Genomic DNA, 12,744 nt, shown 5'->3' on the forward strand with positions numbered 1-12,744 from the left:
ATTACTGACCTCGGAACCGAATGTAGGAGTGGGCTGATAAAGTTTGCGGATGACACAAAGTTGGGAGGTATTGCCAATTCGGAGAAGGATCGGGATATCCTGCAGGGAGATTTGAATGACCTTGTAAACTGGAGTAATAGTAATAGGATGAAATTTAATAGTGAGAAGTGTAAGGTTATGCATTTAGGGATGACTAACAAGAATTTTAGTTATAAGCTGGGGACGCATCGGTTGGAAGTAACGGAAGAGGAGAAGGACCTCGGAGTCCTGGTTGATCGCAGGATGACTATGAGTCGGCAATGTGACGTGGCCGTGAAAAAAGCTAATGCAGTCTTGGGATGCATTAGGCGAGGTATTTCTAGTAGGGATAAGGAGATGCTGGTTCCGTTATACAAGGCACTGGTGAGACCTCATTTGGAGTACTGTGTGCAGTTCTGGTCTCCCATGTTTAAAAAGGATGAACTCAAACTGGAACGGGGACAGAGAAGGGCCACTAGGATGATCCGAGGAATGGAAAACCTGTCGTATGAAAGGAGACTCGAGGAGCTCGGTTTGTTTACCCTAACCAAAAGGAGGCTGAGGGGGGATATGATTGCTCTCTTTAAATATATCAGAGGGATAAATACCAGGGAGGGAGAGGAATTATTTCAGCTCAGTACTAATGTGGACACGAGAACAAATGGATATAAACTGGCCGTCGGGAAGTTTAGGCTTGAAATTAGATGAAGGTTTCTAACCATCAGAGGGGTGAAGTTTTGGAACAGCCTTCCGAGGGAAACAGTGGGGGCGAAAGACCTCTCTGGCTTTAAGATTAAGCTTGATACGTTTATGGAGGGGATGGTTTGATGGGATAACGTGATTTTAGTCAATAGGTCAATAACGTGCCATCGCTGGTAATTAGTAACAATAGTCGATGATGGGGTATTAAAAGTTACTACAGAGAACATTTTCCGGAGGGTCTGGCTGGAGAATCTTGCCCGCATGCTCGGGGTTCAGCTGATCGCCATATTTGGGGTCGGGAAGGAATTTTCCTCCAGGGTAGATTGGCAGAGGCCCTGGAGGTTTTTCGCCTTCCTCCGCAGCATGGGGCAGGGGTCGCTGGCTGGAGGATTCTCTGCGACTTGAAGTCTTTAAATCATGATTTGGGGACTTCAACAGCTAAGTCAAGGGAGAGAATTATTCCAGGAGTGGGTGGGTCAGCTTTTGTGGCCTGCATCATGCGGGAGGTCAGACTAGATGATCATAATGGTCCCTTCTGACCTTAAAGTCTATGAGTCTATAGGCCCTAACTGTGAACTTCAGATCCATCTTTCAACCCTCACCACCCCATATCTCAAATGTTTGGGGCTGTCTGTGTCCAGGGATTGGTTTGGAGCCATCACTAATTGTGACAACACAGATTTGTTTATTTTTTCAAATTTTGGGAAGGGCATTTCAGATTCCCTCGACCTCAAGATACCGTCCTTTCCATTGTGCAACCCTTGTGATGAGCGTTGGCCAAAAGACTGTTGCCGTCATGTTAGGAATTTCAACTGAACCTCATCGATTGGCTTGATTAATAACAGTAAATTATATGATTGGGTCATATCCTGCACATCATAACCACTTCTCAACATCCTTGTTCTGGGCAACACGGACAAGTACGGAAGGAACTGCCAAGTCTGGTTGTCAAACTGTGTTTGATACAGGAGGTACTTTGACTATTGAGACACATACAACATGCATCTACAAGAACAGAGCCACACTGCACATTGTGTATCCTGTCCATAGTCCCACTGAAGAATGGGGCTCATTCTCTACCTCACTCTCACAGTCTAATCTAATGACTAGACATGGATCAAGACAGTTTAGCTTGGTCCTTTGAACTTTTAGAGTTCAGGTAAAATACAACTGCGATCCAGCCACTCCTGGTATTTGTCCTGGTTCAGCAAAAACAACTCAATTTTTTTACTTATCACAGTTACAAAGAAGCCAGGTTTTGGGAAGACTTGGATTCTGCTAGGAAAAAAAAAAAACCCCAGCCAACTCTAATTCAAGTAATATAGAAATCTGAATGAAATCCAGCACCTCCGTCCTGCAGAAATGACATCATCTACAGTAATTTATGGAGAGGACACTTATGAAATTAGACTTCCAAATATATTCCAGGTTGCATGTTCACTCATACACAGAATGCCAGTTTGCACTTGGAACAAAGTTTGATCCATGCACAAGTTAGCATTATAAATAAACCAAGATTAGAAAATGGTTCCAATCTCTTCTGCATTTTGTGGATTTCAGATGGAGAAATTATTCATTGGTTTCATTACAGTAGTACCAAGAGGCCCCAGCTGAGATCTGGAACCTATGGGTTGGCCCTATAGATACACATTGTAAGAGACAGTCACTGACCCAAAGAGCCTTCAGTCTAAATAGATCAGACTAAGGGTGGGAGCAAAAACAGAGGTACCTAGAAGGTGACGCAGCAGGGAAGTGGCAGAGCCCACTTCTACCACGTATTCCGTGTATTTGCAGAATGCTAACCTGTAACAAGGGGAAAGGGGAAAGCATTTTCAGGGGAACTGATGCATTTCAGCTTTATCTTGAGAGATGAGGAATGACAGTTTTGTGAATAATGAATGGTGCTTGGAATCCAGAGACCAGAGTTTGGTGCCCAGCTCTGCCTCTCACCTCCTGTGTAACCACAGATAAGTCACTGAATCTCTCTTGAGCCCAATTTCCTCACCTGTAAAAACACGAGGGGGTTGTTGCGAGGCTAATTCCATTTATATTTGTAAAGAGTGCTGAGATTCCAGGATGGAAGTCGCTCTAAAAGGGCAAAGTGCCACCCCTGGGGCTAGTCAATCACCAGTCGTCATTATTGCTGTTAGCGGTGATTGACGCACCATAAACCAATCAGCACCCTTCATTACCCTCAGCATTCCAGAGTTCATTCTCAACTTGTCAGGGGTGCCTCTCGGAAAGCAAATGGCGCCCCTGGCCACTGCTCAGCCACTCTACAATACAGATCAAAGCCCTTTAGCGCACAGGGGCAACATCTGAGAAAGGAATGTGAAGATCATAAATTTTCAGAGCAGGGTGATGGCCATCCAGCCCAACACGCTTGCCCTTCTCAGGGTTTTCCTAATCCTATCTTCCTGCTTTGTCACCAGGCTTCTTAATCCCTTCCTTCTTCAGATAGAAACCTAGAGCTCTCATCAGCTCATTTATACGTTGTGCTTCAATTGCTTTGCAAGTAATTTGTTCCATATGTTTAATTACCCTTTGCGTGAACCACTTCTGCCCGAGTTCCTGGTTTGCTCCCTAGATTCCGGAGAGCTTGGTTAGGGCCCTTTGGGGTCTGAAAGCATCTCCCATCCTTTCCCGCATTTAGGGTCCAGCCCTATATGAGGTATTGAGCACCCTTAACACCCATTGTCTTTAATGGGCTCCAAACACCTCCAGTACTGTGCCCTAGAACCGAAAACACCACTGGTTTGCAACATGTTCACAGTGACTCTAGTACCAGCAACTTTGCCAAGGTTCGCTGAAGGACCCCGCCAGCCAGGCTAAGAGGGGCCTGCTTCTGGGACACCGAAGGGACAGCAAATGAAGGCGCTTTTAAGGGTTAAGCCCTGTGCCCCTTCAGCCTAAAGTAACAGTTATGGAGATAGACGAACAAGCCCAGGCATGTCTTAAAACTGGTTATAAGTGAGAGCGGGGCCCAAACCAAAACTCCTGGCTCCAATCCATCCCCTACCCCACCTTCGACAAAACAACAGGGACGTGCAGAACCAGATCTTCCTGGGCAGACCCCTGCGATGCCCTGATGGGAATCCACAGAAGCCTTGGGGTGCACCTGCACCGATCCAATGGCAAAACCGGGGATGTAGTAATTCAGTTGTTGTTTCTTTAAGCCAGTAAATGGCCCTTTCCCGCAAAGAGATCTGCATATACAACACACTGGTGAGGTCCCCCTCTATGGCCGATCCACAGAGAAGGACGAGTCTGTTATAAACCCAGCTAGGGAACTTCGGCTCTTTAGCTGTAGCAGCTCATGCATTTAGCTCTGGAGGGGAGATCTGAGGGAAAAGCGCCTCATACATCAAACCAATGGAACTCCCTGCGGGAGGAAAGGTCCACACGTATGGACTGATTTGCAAAATAGGCCCTAGGCATTAGAACTAATTATGGCGATTTTCTTTTAGTCCGGACTGAGCGTGTAGGGAAGGGGGCGAGTCACATCAGCGTGAGCGGAAAACCCAAAGTGAGGCAGCTTGCGATACATGGAGATGCAGCCACGACACAGGCAATTTACTAAACTATCTTTCAGTGGCAAGAATTCAGAAGGTAGGTCCCTGCTGGTCTCTATTCCCTCCTTTAGGGCATCTGCAAAAAACAGCCTCTTGAAGGCTATCTTCCTTCCTGAATCTCCTCTCCCTGCTGAGCCCACAAGCCTTTCTGTAACCTTGTCGGCCCCAGTCCTGCAAAGACTTACACACACAATTAACTTTACACTGCGTGAGGCATCCCGTTGACTTCCATGAGGCTATTCACAGTGCATACACAATTGCCTAGTGCAACGAGGCCCCAGTCTCAGTTGCAACATCACGGCAATAATATAACACAAATTAATAATAAACCTTAAACAAAGATCTTGTTTATATGCAAACATCCTTGAGGAAGGTTGTGAAGGCCTTACCTGGGCCTTCGTGTTTTCACCATTTATGAACAACAACAAAAACCAAGGGAAGAAAACTACAGACAATACAACACAGTAGAGGAATTGTTCCTAGTACAACTGTTTTCAGAGTTTTCAATAAGCCATACGTACCTGGGTCTTTTTCACAGAGCCCCAGATTTCCAGAGGGAGGAATTACCACTTCCATTCCTGTGCCATTCCACTGCTTATACAAGTGATAATCCCACTTTTATCATGCGAGTCTCTCACCGGAACGAGAGAGGATGCTGCCTTTCCAGTGAGAAATGAACTAGACGGTGTTTAAGATGTGCAAAGTTTAAAAACACAAGTGGAGAAATGAATGGCAACTTTTTTCCAAGCTTTTTATTGAATTCCTACAGTAATAACATATTTTCATGACCCAGAGATGAATGAAATAATGACTTAAGCGCAACCGCATATTCATATTACGAATTCACTAGGGTGCAAGAATTATTTTATACAGGGAAAGCTTTGAAAGGAAAGTACAGAGGCTGGGGTTTTCAGTGGGGCTTCAGGGAGACAGATATCCAGCTGCCAGGGCTAGGGCATGGGCAGCCTTGCACAGAGGTTAGTGTTGAGGGCACAGGTTGAGGGTCCAGGACCACGACCGGGACTAGGAGCCAATTACTAGGAATCTGGCCAGGTTGGGACACCAGGAGATCAGAATCAAAACACAAAGCAGAGAGCAGAGCTCAAGAGTCAGTTACCAGGAATCGGGCTGAATTAGGGTACCAGGAGATCCAGATTAGGTGACAGAACCAGAGGGCAGATATTGGGAGGCAGTTATCAAAAGCCAGGCCAAGTCAGGATAGCAGGAGGTCAGGATCAGAAGGCCGGAACCTGTAAACCCCAGACCAGCAGTCCATGGCAAGGTAGTTGTATGCGCAACTTCCTGTTTCCTCCTTTGGCTTAAATAGGGGTTGAGGCCCACTCAGGAGCCTCGAAACTCTCCCAGAGTGTAGGGGCGGGGTTTGTGCCCCAGTTGGGCTTTAGAGACCCCAATCCCAGTTGCTCTCTGTGAGCTGCCAAGTGGAGGATTGGAGTGTGATGACTTCCAGAGACCCAGGTTCAAGACCCACAGGGCCGGACACGAATTCCCTGTGAAAATCAATGGGAGCTTGGCACCTAATTCATGTACAGGTGCTTTGAAAATCTGAGCCTAAGCCAGTAGCACAAAGCGAGGCTCTGATATCCTGACTCGTATTGAGTTGGCTCCACTGACTTCAATGCAGGAAGGTGCTGTTCGGCATCACTAAGAGTATCTGACCCTGCCCAGGGCACACAGGATAGCCAGGCGACGACGTCCCCCATCACAGAAACATTATCTTGTGGGCCGAGAGGTAGGATAGCATCTAGGGCCACACGGGGATTCCTTTACTCACATTGAGCGGCACTTTACTCCTGTTGACTCCAGGGCTGTGGGGCACCAGCTGCTCTCTGATCCCTCAGACACCGTGTGAAATCGGCCCCTCTCCGATCACTCAGGCTCTGTCTCTGATGGGCCCTGCTGGACACACCTGGGTCACTCGGGCTCTGTGCTGGATGCATTCCTGCGTACGCCCCAGGCATTACCTGTGTGCTGCCACCTTCCTCTGCAGCATGGGGTGTGGGTCGCCTGCCAGGGTCATCGGGGCACCTCTCCCCTCACCAATTCCCTGCTGTTGCAGGGGCCTTGGCATTTCTGGCACCTCGGTTTCTCCTGTTCTCCGCCTGTGGCACACAACAGTTTAGTCTCCTGAGGACTGAAATGCTTTAGTCTAACCCAAATTATTGGGCTCATTATAGGGGTAACTGGGTGAAATTAAAGGCTTATGCTGTCATCTAGACCAGGGGTTGGCAAACTACGGTCTGCACATCCTGCCCACCAGCCATTTTAATCCAGCCCTCAAACTCCCGCTGGGAAGCGGGGTCTGGGGCTTGCCCTGCTCCGATGCTCCAGCCGGGGAGCGGGGTCGGGGGGCCGCTCCGCGTGGCTCCCGGAAGCAGCCGCATGTCCTCCCTCCGGCTCTTATGCATAGGGGCAGCCAGGGGGCTCCGCTCCGCACGCTGCCCCTGCCCCAACTGCCGCCCCTGCAGCTCCCATTGGCCGGGATTCCTGGCCAATGGGAGCTGCAGGGGCGACGCCTGCAGATGGGGCACCGTGCAGCAGAGCTGCCTGGCTGAGCCTCTGCGTAGGAGCCAGAGGGGGGTCATGCTGCTGCATCCGGGAGCTGCTTGAAGTAAACACCACCCGGAGCCTGTGCCCCAACCCCCTGCCCCAGCCCTGATCCCCTCCCACCTTCTGAACCCCTTGGTCTCAGCCTGGAACACCTTCCTGCACCCCAAACTCCTCATCCTCAGCCCCACCTTAGAGCCTGCACCCTCAGCCGGAGCCCTCCCCCCCCCATGCCCCAATCTCCTGCCCCAGCCCTGATCCCCCTCCCATCCTCCAAACTCCCCAATCCCAGTCCAGAGCACCCTGCTTCACCCCAAACCCCTCATCCCCAGCCCCACCTTAGAACCTGTACCCCCAGCTGGAGCCCTCACCCCCCGTACCCCATTCCCCTGCCCGGAGCCCCCTCCCACACCCTGAACTCCACATTTCTGGCCCCACCCAGGAGCCCTCACCCCCTCCCTCACCCCAACCCCAACTTTGTGAGCATTCATGGCCCACCATACAATTTCTGTACCCATAGAAGAAGAAGAAAGAATAATGGAGATATCCCATCTCCTAGAACTGGAAGCGACCTTGAAAGGTCATCGAGTCCAGCCCCCTGCCTTCACTAGCAGGACCAAGTACTGATTTTGCCCCAGATCCCCAAGTGGCCCCCTCAAGGATTGAACTCACAACCCTGGGTTTAGCAGGCCAATGCTCAAACCACTGAGCTATCCCTCCCCCCAAATGTGGCCCTTGGGCCAAAAAAGTTTGCCCACCCCAATCTAGACTGACCTGTATCTAATAGTCCCTTATGACCTTTAATGCTATTAAATTTATCACCACTGCCCATGGCTGCCTTGACGATAGGACATTTAATTCACCTCATGCTCTTAGGCGAGAGGGGCTGAGAGGCAACAATGTTAGACCTTGATCCAGCAAAATACACAAAACCTGGGGGAGCGGTAAATAATGAGGAGGACAGGTCACTGAGTCAGAGTGATCTGGATCGCTTGGCAGACTGGGCGGAGGCAAACAATCTGCATTTTAATTTGTCTAAATGTGAATGTATTAATCTAGGAACAAAGAAAGTAGCCACACTTACAGGATGGGGGACTCTATCCTGGGAAGCAGTGACTCTGAAAACCTTCGGGGGTGGGGGTAGATAATCAGCTGAATGGGGGTTCCCAGTGTGTCCAAAATGGCTAATGGAATCCTTGGATGACAAAACAGGGGAATCTCAAGTAGGAGCAAAGAGGTTATTTTACCTCTGTATTTGGCTCTGGTGCGACCGCTGCTGGAATCCTGTGCCCAGTCCTGGTGTCTTCAATTCAAGGAGGATGCTGATAAATGGGTGAAGTTTAGAAAACAATGTCCTAAACTGATAGACTCAAAGAGCTCAGTCTATTTAGCTTGACAAACACAAACTTAAGGGTTGACTTGATTACAATCTATAAGTACCTATATGGGGAACAAATGTTTAATAATGGGCTCTTCAGTCTAGCAGGGAAAGGTATAACATGATCCAATGGCTGGAAGTTGAAGCTAGACAAATTCAGACTGGAAATAAGGTGTAAAATTTTAACAGTGAGGATAATTAACCACTGGAACAATTTACCAAGGGTGGTGGTGGATTCTCCATCATTGGCCATTTTAAAATCAAGACAGGATATTTTTCTAAAAGATTTGCTCTAAGAATTGTTTTGGGGAAGTTCTTTGGCCTGTGCTACACATGAGATCAGACTAGATGATCACAATGGTCCTTTCTGACCTTGGAATATATGAATTATGTTCATGGTTAACTTTAAGTTCACAAATATTTCCATTGACTTTAATAGGATTACTCATGAGCCTAGTGTTAAGCATGCGCTTTGCTGGACTGGGACCTTAGTCTCCAGTCCAGGGCAACAGACGGAGATAATCTAAGTCTGCCCCAGTCAGTAACATATAGCTCCAGTTAGGACCTAAGAATATTCTGACATAACCTGTTAACTTGATTTTTATCTGCAGACGTTTTCAATCCAATGCCATGGGGAATCCTGATTTACCAACAGGAAACCCCAGAGCCAGAAGGTTTAGCTGTAATGATTTTATTGTATATTCAAGCACCGAATGTCAATTTGGATTACAATGTCAAAATAAGCTCCAAGAGCCTGCAGTTATACCCCTGGGTCACCTGGCAGGAACTCCGAACAAAATTAAGATCTAGGATAGCGCAGTCCCGGTTCCTCCATGCAAATGCCACAAAAGCTAGGGCTAAGTGCTGCTGCCTTCTCATTCACTGCAGGGATTCCTTGCCTAGACACGTCAGAGATTGCCCAAACCCGTCCATAACAAATCAAATGCAGTTGGAGACGTTTCCAGTCTCTACTAGTGCAGATCTGAATCATTGTGATTCATGTAAATAGAGGGTCAAAGTCAGGATCAGGACTACCATGGACCAAGCACTTTACACATATATGAAAAGAACCATGCCTGCCCCAAGGAGTTAGCAATACAAGAGACACAGAAATAGACACAGGGTGTGGGATGTAAGATAGAAGTAAATGATCTTGAAGATTTATACGGTCTTGCAAACCAAGGATCTGTAGGAGACCCCCGCCCTTCCCCAGAAGCTACAATTTGTTTATGGCTGCCCCTCAGTCTCCTTTCCGCAGGCCTGTAATCAGCCAAAGGTGAGGTACTGGTCTGCGACTCAGGAGATCTCAGTGTGTTTTCCAGCTTTGTCACAGGCTCCCTGAGTGATCTTGGGCAAATAACTTCATCTCTCTGTTCCCCATCTGTAAAATGGGGACAATAACCCTTCTTTTCTCCCACTCTTTGGCTGCCTTGTCAATTTTCACTGTAAATTTTTCCAGGCAGGAGCTCTCTCTCACTGTGTGTACGTACAGCACCCAGCACAATGAGGCCTCGTTCTCAGCTGAAGCCACCACAGTATAAATATCTTCTTTTATAAAGGGGTGAGAGGAAGATATATCAGAACATTTTGAAAGTCCAGGTGCCATTCCCTGAATAGATGATTTTAAAGCCCTTTGAAAGAAGGGCTTTTTGCAAAGAAATCTGTAAACCCCCGCCTGGGATTTCCTGAAATGCAATATATAAGGTTGAGTTTGCTAGTGGGAAATTCCATGCCCAGTTCTCTGCCCCCCTTGAAGCCCAATACACTCGTGGCTCAATCTCTCTCTCCACGCACACAGCGCCCTTATTAAAATAAGCCACGGCAGATTATTCCGCTGGGGTCCCACACTCATCTTCCATTCAACCTGGTCTCCTCAGCCTCTCTCATTCTGTGGAAACATCATCCTCTGGATATAAAAAAATCACACACACACACACACACACACACACACACACACACACACAAATAAAGGAACTTTTCTATCAAACTTTCCATAAATCAATGAAAACTCTAACATCCTGCATCCCCCCTCCCACCCATCTCTCTAATGTCCTTTCCCCAGCTTAGTTTTACCTTCCATTAGCTCTTATTTCCTGCTCTTCGCCCCATTTAGGTGCCGTTGACATAAGATGGAGACAAGCTTAGCAGGCTGGGGAAGCAACTTGGAAAGGCAGTAGAAGCTACATTGAGCCTGTCATGTGAGAGAATTTGTGGTACTGGCTTCCTCAGAGGGGTTTGGTCCACAATCCAAAAAACACACAAAACTACGAAACACTCTGGCTGACAAGCTGAGAGTCATTTTAGATCCCCGTCTGCTTCGTGGCAACCACAGCAGCAGTAGCCAACAGCATTTTCCCCCACCTGCATTCAGCTGGAAGCTTATAACCATCACTTCCAGCTGTGGACCTCACCACACACTTACTGATGGCTTTACTGACTCCAACCTGGATCGCTGCACTGCATTCCACTCGGGGCTACACTTGAAAACCACTGGGAAATCAACGAAGGTATCACGCTGTTGCTGCTGCCTCCGACTGAGGGTTGTCCCACTGATGCAGCATATTACACTTGCATTCTAAAGATCACGCTGTCTTCCCGTCTGTCTGTGGGAGAAATTCAAGGGTTGGCATTGACTTATGAATGATTTGATTCATGGTATTTTAGAGATTCTCTCATTCTTACCTGTCAGTTGAGGTTCAACATGACTGCTCAAGGGAGGGAGTTCGCGTTTGCAGAGAGACATTCTTGAATTCACCCAACACCCAAATTCCATTATGGACTCTCAGATCATGTTGCAAATACCATCTGTTTACTCTGACTTTCCCCAAACAGGACGGGGGGTTGAATGGGTAGGGCTCCTTCGCTTTGGTATACAACAGCTTAGACATTTTTGTGGTTTGGGATATATTTTAGTCATTTTCTGTGTTTTAAAATGTTATTGTGGCTGAGGATTGTGAAAGGTGCAGACTTAAAAAAAAATTTTTTTAAAAAGAAGGAAATTCCAGTCTATTACATTTGTGTACAATCAGATGAATATTGAGAGAGAAAGATAACAATTCACTGGCAAATGCACAAGGGGGCAGAGTTAAGGTTAAGTGGTCAACCTTAAGTTGTGGAATTTCCTGACTTTTTGAGAGTCTGATTTCTCCACTGGAACATTTCAGTAATGCCGGAACATTTTTGTTGCATGGAGTCAGTGCACACTACATATAACATCTTTCTGAGAATTTATTTGCCTGATAGTCTGGACAATGTCAGTGTAATAAGAGTTAAGGCTCTTCTCTTAGCCAATATAAAGCTTCCAGCAAAGCTGACAGCATCTTGTATTTCTCACCCAGAAGAAATCTTATCCTGATTTTAGAAATCTATCTGGGCCAGTGGTAGCTAAACAACTCCTTTTGCATTGTCACAGTACATACTGCTGACAAAATCATCATTTTATAAACAACCCAGAGCCAACACAAGCGCAGCTCTGCTAGCAGGAGGGCATTTCCTGCTAGTACCGAGGGGGAGAGGGGGAAAGGAGGATATTCAAAAAACACATGACCATAGCGCTAAAGAAAGTTGTGTACTGGCTATCATGTTTCTCTTTTCATGTAAGTACAGTGTATTAATGTGCTTGCTAAATGCATAAATCAGTTTCCATGGATGCCACTTTCTGTATACAAGTGCTCAATAATCTAAGCAACTACTGTGCGGAGATCTGATACTGGAAGGTTCGTTAATCTACCACGTAATGCGCATGTCGTGTAATCTACCACGTAACTAAAAGATGAAGCTAGACACATTCAAACTTTAAATAAAGCACAAATTTAACAATGAGGGTGATTAATTAGTAAACAGCTTACCAAGAAATGTGGTAGATTCTTCATTGCTTGAGTCAAGATTGGCTGTCTTTTTCAGCCAGGGATTATTGAACTAGATGCAGGAATTGCGGAGTGAATTTCTATGGCCAGCCTAATGCAGGAGGTCACCGACTAGATGATCATAATGGTCCCTTCCGGCCTTAAAAAAAAAATCTATGGAAGCTACTGGGTCAGCTTTAAGGCTTCCAGACCTATTACTGGAATACTGTGTCCACAGCTACCAAAAAACAGGCTGTAGCCCAAGCAAGGGCGGCTCTATGTTTTTTGCTGCCCCAAGCACAGCAGGCAGGCAGCTTTCGGTGGCGCGCCTGCGTGCAGTCCGCTGGTCACACAGATTCGGCGGCATGCCTGCGGGAGGTCCACCAGTGCCGCGCCATCGGCTTTCCCGCCGCCAAAGCCGCGGGACCGGCGGATCTCCCGCAGGCATGACGCCGAAAGCCACCTGCCTGCCGCCCTTACAGCGACCGGCAGGCCACCGCCCCCCGCGGCTTGCCGCCCCAAGCACGCGCTTGCTGCGCTGGTGCCTGGAGCCACCCCTGAGCCCAAGCAGAAATGATGGACCTGCTGCAGGAATTACTGGGTGAAATTCAATAGCCTGTGTTATGCAGGTGATCAGACCAGACGAGTGTAGTAGTCCCTTCTA

This window comes from Emys orbicularis, chromosome 1 (assembly GCF_028017835.1).
Source record: "Emys orbicularis isolate rEmyOrb1 chromosome 1, rEmyOrb1.hap1, whole genome shotgun sequence".
NCBI lineage: Eukaryota > Metazoa > Chordata > Testudines > Emydidae > Emys > Emys orbicularis.